Source organism: Pygoscelis adeliae, unplaced genomic scaffold, assembly GCF_000699105.1.
Source record: "Pygoscelis adeliae isolate BGI_AS28 unplaced genomic scaffold, ASM69910v1 Scaffold25, whole genome shotgun sequence".
Lineage (NCBI taxonomy): Eukaryota > Metazoa > Chordata > Aves > Sphenisciformes > Spheniscidae > Pygoscelis > Pygoscelis adeliae.
Window position 1 is genome coordinate 2,976,418 of NW_008824808.1, and position 7,777 is coordinate 2,984,194.

The 7,777-nt window shown below is 37.0% G+C and overlaps 1 protein-coding gene across 1 annotated transcript in view; it reads left to right on the forward strand.

Moving 5' to 3' along the window:
- Positions 1-456: 456 nt before the first annotated feature.
- Positions 457-7,777, forward strand: part of AZI2 (5-azacytidine induced 2) — a 24,775-nt gene continuing 17,454 nt past the window's right edge. The window contains exon 1 of the mRNA XM_009324177.1: positions 457-562. The gene's annotated coding sequence lies outside the window, so the exon portion shown is untranslated. The remainder of the gene's footprint in view (positions 563-7,777) is intronic.

A 7,777-nucleotide genomic window follows, 5' to 3' on the forward strand; every position in this document is an offset into this window, starting at 1 on the left:
TCAGTATGTCTGTTTCCTACGTGATAGTTAAAAGGTGGGGAAAGTTTGACATTATCAGGTCAAATACATGAACAAACTGTATTTTGTATACTCAGGGTGGAGAAATAGAGTAACTTCATCTCACAGCGTTGGAAAAACTGTACATGAAGTTGCAAATCCAGTAACATTTGTTGTTACGATATCAATAGAAGCATTGAATTGGGGATTGTGTGTTATGACTGGAAAATGTTAAATGAGGGATGTCCACTTAGGAAAGTGGAAACTACCCTGGAAAAAGTGCAGACCAGTTACTGCTCGTGCTATCGATATCTGATTTCTTTAGAATAGATTTTGAAGAAAATAAGCAAAAAGGTAGAAGTAAATGGGATAAAATGCAGTGTGGATTTACCTTTTGATATATGTTTTCATTCTTTCACAGGTATTTTCTAAACAGAGGAAGTCTAGATAGAGAGTCCGTATTCAATAAAACAGTTACAGTGGCAACGAGATCCAGTTTGTTAAAATGGCGATGACAGGATTAATACAAGAGTCAGGCTAGTAACTAGCTTGATAGAAATCAATGGTGGGTTCCGCTAAGGGGACTTTTAGAAACTACATCTGTATGTGATTTATCCACAATCAACTTTGCAGTCTGTCTTATGTTTTTGTTATATGTTTATACTATAATTGCATTAATTAACTATTATTTACATGATTATATAATATTTTTATGTGGAGTTCTTAGTGTATAAAATGGTAGATGCTACTAAAGATTGACAATATTTTTGGGGAGAAGAAATGAAGTTTGAGAAGGGAGGTGAAGCGTAAGTAACGTGAACATTCAAAGTCATTCACTTACAAGCTGCTAACAGGAACTTGTGTTCGAATGACCAGGTTTGTCTGAAATAATGAGGTGTAAACCTGAATATGGAATCACAGAATCGTAGAACAGCCCAGGTTGGAAAGGACCTGGAAGGATCATCTGGTCCAACCCTTTGTGGAAAAGGGAGCCTAGATGAGATTATATCTAGCACGCTGTCCAGTTGTGACTTGAAAACCTCCAGATGGTATGTTAGTGAATTGCAGGGTGACCAAGGGCCATCAGGGCGACTCAGTTTAACTTGCCTTTTAATAGCTGTGACAGGTGAGGTGTGTTTCCAGTTGAGTTAAAAGTTAATGCAATTATACAAGGCTTTCAAAATATCTCATCACTGAACTTGTGAACTTACTGTATGTGAATTAACCTGACGGTTGAATTGAGTGGGAGGAAACTTATGTCTGGGAGGTAGGACCTACTGTTTGTTTTACAAAAGAAGAGTTAAAAAACCCCAAACAAACCCTCTTAACTTTTGTAAATAGTTGTTCTTTATAAACATTTTGAAATGGGAAGGAATGAACACCAAAAAAGTGCCTATTAAAATAACATTCAGTGTTAGCATGAGAACATATGGGTTTTTCAGTAACCTTTGAATATACTTATATTTGGTGCTAGAAAGGTTTAACAGCCAGAAGCCATCTTGCTCCTACTTGTGTTTCTTTGGCAGCATTGCTTCTAATTAGTTTCAAGATGAAATTTAATAGTTTAATAAACAGGATTATATGATGTTGAGAGGACAATATTTCATTGACTCCAACTTTTGGGGCTTTTTTCCCCCCCTTTCCTTTTCTGATGATAGTTGTCAGGGAAAGTGGTGGTTGTGACAGCATCCCCAGAAAGGCAAATTGAATACATTATGATGAGGATGCATAGGGTTTGCAGATTAGTGATGAAGATACTGGAGTATGAAAGTGTTCAGAGAAAGTAAAATTTATCAAGCACCGTGGTCATAAAATGGGCTTTTTAGTACTTTTCTAATTCTTGTGAGAGTAGATTATTTATCGTAAAAAGCTTGAGGTTGAAAAAATTGCCTGTTGTACCTAAGGAGATTTTGCTTGGCTCATCTAGCTTACCCAGATGTTCACGGTAGATGAACTACAGTGAACTGGTTTGTGAGCTTAGAGGCAGTAACTTTCCATTTCCTGGAGGCAGCAAAATGAAAGCGATTTGAAGGTCTGATGTGTTTCTGAAAGAGCACCAAGTATGCTGAGGCTGCAGGGCTGTGCCCTTGTACACACGGACTCCTAGGGCGTGCTTTGGGGCTGTGGACTTTGTCCATACAGAAGGATAAGCAGTGGCCAAAGCTAGCAGCTACTGAGATGTGTGTATGCAGATTTTTTGCTCTAAAAATGGAGTAAGTATCTGTAAAAGCGATGTCTCTCTGTGTAGAACAGGCTGTTCACGACTGGAATCAAAGAGAACCAAAGATTTCTGAGGGAGAGATGCAAAACGATAGATGCTTAAAGAGACTGGGAGTCTTGCTTGTTTTAGCATCATGTGCCATATACTGCTTATACTGTGTGGAGTTTTTGATGTTGACTGCAGGAATTCTGTATTTTCCATTGCTGTGCTGGAGTGTGTTTTAAAAAAAAGAAAAAAAAGCAGTACAACTTTTCTGAAATTAAGGTGAGGACTGCAATGCACTCATTCAGGATTCCTGTGGATCAAAGGCATTTCTTGAATTTTATTTTTTTTGTCTACATGCATATATACACCTTTCTGTGTAAGGCAAGGTAAAGCAGTACAAAAATTATACTCTTATTATTAACAGCTGGAGACTGTTCATACTACCATTATGAAGTCAAACCCCTCAGGTCTGGAAGGTAAACAAAGTAAAATGGTCAGACTCTCAGTAGCCTTGAAAAAAATCAGGAAAATACCATCTTGAAATTATTTGCATTTGACATTTGGAAATATTTTGAAAACCCTTCTATTCTCTTTCAAATCAAAAGATGGGGCAAAATGGAAATCTGCTCAATACTGGGAAAAATTCAATGTAATCCTGCTTTTACTATGTCTCCTCCTGATCCGAGAATAAGATTAGCGTTTCAAACTACAGAAATCTGTTTGTGCAGTGGTCTGTTTGCTATTAGAGCCTCTGCATCCTGTGTTCCTCATATGTAGAATGTGTTTTATATTTAACTACCTCCCATGGTGTTAATGACTAATATTTGTAAAGCTCTGTGAAGAGAAAAGCTGTATTTCTGCCAAGCATTAGTAAGAAATGGGAAAACATTCTTACTCGCAAGATATTTAATATATTAAATCAAAGCTGTCCTATAACCTACATTAAGTGTCAATGAACAACAGAAGTGGTTTCTGGAAACCATTCTTTTCTACAGTATGTGAAAGAAAACTTAAGTGGTGCTGTCTCTTCAAACTCGTATGCTTATAAACAGTGGACATCGTTACTCCTGCTAGAACTTAATACTATGTCCTGTCAACAGTGTATTCGGGTTGGTTTTTTTCTAAAAACATTAATTATTTAATACAAACACTAATACTATTCACTTAATGTATTTATTTTTGGAAGTAAAGATTAAAGTCCTTTTAAATAGGCTGTTTCATGTGCTGATCATTCAAAAAAAATATAAATGTAACATGTTTCTTTGCTGCAGGCAAAAGTATTAGGGAGACCTTTCCTGGGATGGGATGTGTGGTAAGTGGGATTGTAAAGCTTGCTTTAAGTAGGCCGAGATGGACATCAGTTGTATTCATAGACATTAACTTGTCTGTACATTACTTTAAATATTTTAGTGGGAAATCTTTCACTTTAACTGGTTCTTCTAGCACAGATTATCTCATGAATTGCAACTCCAGAGGGATCAAAATTAACTCGGGTGCTTCAGAGTGACAGCTCTGGGGCATTTGCAGTAGTGCATACAAGCGTAGCTTTGAATTGGAGAAGCCAAACAGAATAAAACATGGGCAGAGGTCTGTGGTTGGACTCAGTAATTACTGCCGTCCTGCAAGCCCTTCTGGGACTGCCAGGTTTGAGGAGTCATAACTTGTGGAATAATCTAATGCATGTATTGTGTCAGAAAGCACTTCTTTGATCGTTGCTTACAGTTCATATTTTTCTTAAATGATGTAATATAATACTGGAGAAACTTAATTTTGATTGCTGTCCTTAAAGAGTAAAATTGAAGGCTACAGCTGTAGTCGGGGATTTCTTACAGATATAGCCCCATTTGGTAAGGTTTTGTCTTCTGAGGGTTTCTGTCTGTCGCTTTAATATCATGAGAGAGCTTCTTATGGAGAAAGTAGCATTTGTGAGTATGCCTTCTCTTTTTTTTTTTTCTTTTTCCTGACAGCACAACAAAGAGCTGGGTGAACTGTGCATTTCACCATGACCTTTATAGAACTGCTGATCTTACACTGTTTAACGGCCAGGTTTTATTCTTGTATGAGCTTATATCTTTTATTGGCCTTTTAATACAGGCTTAGCAGGTGCTGGAGAAGTAACTGCCTTTTTTTTTTTTTTTTCCTCCTTTGGAAGTACTTCAGAAAGCTTTTTGCAGTGTAGAGATAAACTGTTCAGGGGTTTTTGTTTTCTTTTTTAGGTTGTGTTGATTTGTTTAGATCTATTTAGCAATGCTGCTCTAATTTTTCTAATGTGACTTTCCTCATGCTCATCTAACGTATACTGCAGTTAATGGTGCATATATTATAACTTACTTTTGAGTCATCACGCACCTATCCAATACAGAGGTCATAGCACTTTTTTCTTAGGAAATGTCTATCATATAGTTCTGTAGACTGTGAGATTTGAAACTTTTTGAAATATGCAGTAAAAGGAATATTCAGTAAGCACAGGCAACAGATTGATGTTTACTAATAGTTAACTGTTAAAATTATTTTGTATCAACTCATACCTGAGATTTGATAAATGCATTTTTTCTTCTTTTTTTTTCCTCTTCTATAAATTTTTTGCAATTTTTGCCATTTGTTAAAAATTTAACTGTGTGGTTTTGTAGAATAACTATTATGGGAGAAAATGGGGAGCTATTTAGAATAAAATATATAAAGAGTTTTCCTTTCAGATTGACTGACAATAGCATCGTGAAATCTCTTAGAAATCGTAGTGGCTTGTTTATTCTGTGAAGAAAAGGTGGTTTCAGTTGCAAGAGTAGTGCTCCTTTCCAAAAGCAGAAATGTCCTTTAAGAGGTAGGGGGAAATCTCAAAACACCAACAGCTTTTTGTTTTCTGAGCGTGTGCGCTATGGCTTTTTGAAGTGATCTTATGCTAAACTTAGAGTAATGTAAATATTATTATATTTCCTTCATGTGATGCTCTAAAATTCTGGGTAAACTAGTGTTCAGTGGCATTTAAATTTCAATTTATGTAAATCTGTCCATTTATTTGAAAGTGATACTTGTATGAAGTCTCGGTTTTGTTTGCTTGCTGTTGGGCATGATGACAATGGTGATTTGAATCGTGTTTCTTGTAAAGCTGAAACAACTGCACTTTTTTGTGGTCGTAGCAGTGTAATACGCTGTGTGGATATTATTAATACTTTATGTTAATAGAGATAATGAAAGATAAAAATGAAGTGTATACAATGTGAATATTGTGGTGATTTTCCCTTCTTGACAGGCTGTTGAGCTTCCAGTACAGAGAAGTTGTATCATGGTAATTTTATTTATTTTTAACAATTGAAGCAAAAAGTTTAAAAATTGCACAATTCCTTCTGAATATCCTACTTACTTCATTTAAGCCTGTGTAAGGTGTGTTGCCCCTTTCCCCTCCAAAGTGTTACATCATCAGATCTGTTCTTTAAAGGGATGAGCCAAGAGGAAGGTGTCTTATTTGGGTACCTGTCTCTCAGGAGAAGTAGACTTTTGTTTTGTAGGCAGTTTGTCGTCACTTAGTTGCAATAAAACTAGTCCAAAATGTGCATATCGGATCTTTCTGAAATAGTTATCTCGTGTGTAGAAGTTTAGAAAAATGTGTATTACAAGCCCCTTTGAATTATGCGGAATTATATCTCGTCTTCTACATAGCATCCAGTGCTGGCTGAGAGAGCAGCGTCAGAAAACCAGAGTTGAATAATTCTGTGAACTAAATGAGATCTTTCAAGTAAAAAAATGGTAGTGTAACTACTCCTCTTAGTAGGTGCAGGTTAAGTGTGTACCTGAATTTATAAAATAGTATTTATGTATGCTGAGTCTTATTTGGGACATCTTGCTCCTTTGGAAGCTCATAAAGGAAGTAAGCTTTAGTTAGCGAAATACAGGATAAATACGGTCTCATCTTCTGATGTCTCCTGTTTTCTCTTGCTGCCATCCCCTGGTGGAACTGATGTGTACAAGAAATAGGGAATGTATGATGCTCAAGTTTAGGAGCTATAGGAAAGTGTGGGGATAAAGATGTGTTTTATGTACAAGGTCACACAATCTGCTGCTTTCTTCAAGAGGTAGTGATAAGCTGTGACACTTCTTGGACATTTGAGCCTAGTATTCAGAGGAGAGGAGATGTGTTGCCTTGAGAAGGCAAGCTCTTGGAATTTGATGAGATGGGTGAGAAGACTTGCAGGGCTATTGGTAAAACGGGGAGGGAAAAGCTAGTATGTTATGCTCATCTTAGAATGCAAAATGAGCAATCCCTTCAGTTGGTTAATGCGGTTTGAATGATGTAGTGCTTTTGGTCAAGGTCACCTTGTGCATGGAGTGATATTATTCTTGCAATGAGAAGGAAGCAAACCTTTTTTGCAAGGCCCTTTCTACTTAAGTATGAGGCAGAGCAACAGGCAAGGGAAGCTTAGGCTACCTGTTTTGTTAGAATACATCACACAGTATGCGAGGCATCTGTTCGCCTCCTGAAGATAACCATTAAAAGGACTTCAGTTTTGGTTTGTAGTTTTCTTGGCTTTTTTCACTGTTGCAACTCCATTGCTGTCTATTTAGTATAAAGGAGCTGTCACACGTTTTTATCATGTTGTCTAACTGGCTTGGAGCAAATTGAGACAAATGGGATAACAGCACCATTGTTCAGCTATAGCTGTGCTACAGCTCTTCATAATGCTGCAGTCCATGTAGCTTTTCCATTGCTAGCACGGTGAGAGAAACTTGACCACATAGATAAGTTCCAGGGCAGTTGATCCCTTTACCTCTTAGTATCGCTAAACAAATGGAAGTCTAGTTGGAATTAAAATAGAAAATACACAGTAGAGGCAGCGATTGTGGCTGTGGGGTTTTCCCCCGCTGATGCCTGTCTTTCCTGCGAAGTTCTGCTGATCAGGTCAGTTTTCTGTTGAAATAACTTTTTCCTACAATACAAACTGTCTTCATTATGCTTATTTCTTTCATTCCAGCTTTTCTGTTGGTTCATTAGCCAATCATCAGGAACCTAAGGATTTGTTCAAGGGGAAAAAATAAAAGTAAAAATCTGCTTTTGTTAGAAGTAGTATCAGTAGTTTGTTTAAGGGGGGGAGAAATACTGTCAGGTACTGTATAGCATTTGTTAGTATTGCATATAAATGCAAGGAATCTTGATCTTCATAACTAAGTAAGAATGAGCTGTGTCTTTTTCTTGTTTGGTTGGTTTTGGTTTTGGTTTGGGTTTTGTTTATTTGTTTTTAAGTCAACCCCCTGAACTTGTTCCTGCTATCTAGTAACATTAAGGAAAATGCTGTTGGGGCTTTTCCTTTAGGACCTGGAGTTCAAGAAAGTAGATGGAGTTTCTTAAAGGTGCTATCTTCTTACTGAATGTTTTGCTTGTGCCTAAAGGATGTGTGTTGTAACAAAAACTCAATCTAATGGTTACGTTGCATTTGTCATTCAGGTGGATTTGCCTGGTATTTTAGGGTGATACTTTTCTTACGGTCAGGTTATTGTCAGTTTTCTCCATGCATGTTGAGGCAGATCATGTTATTGAGCACGTTTTCATTCTCACCATCTTTGCAGTCAAGAATTATTGTA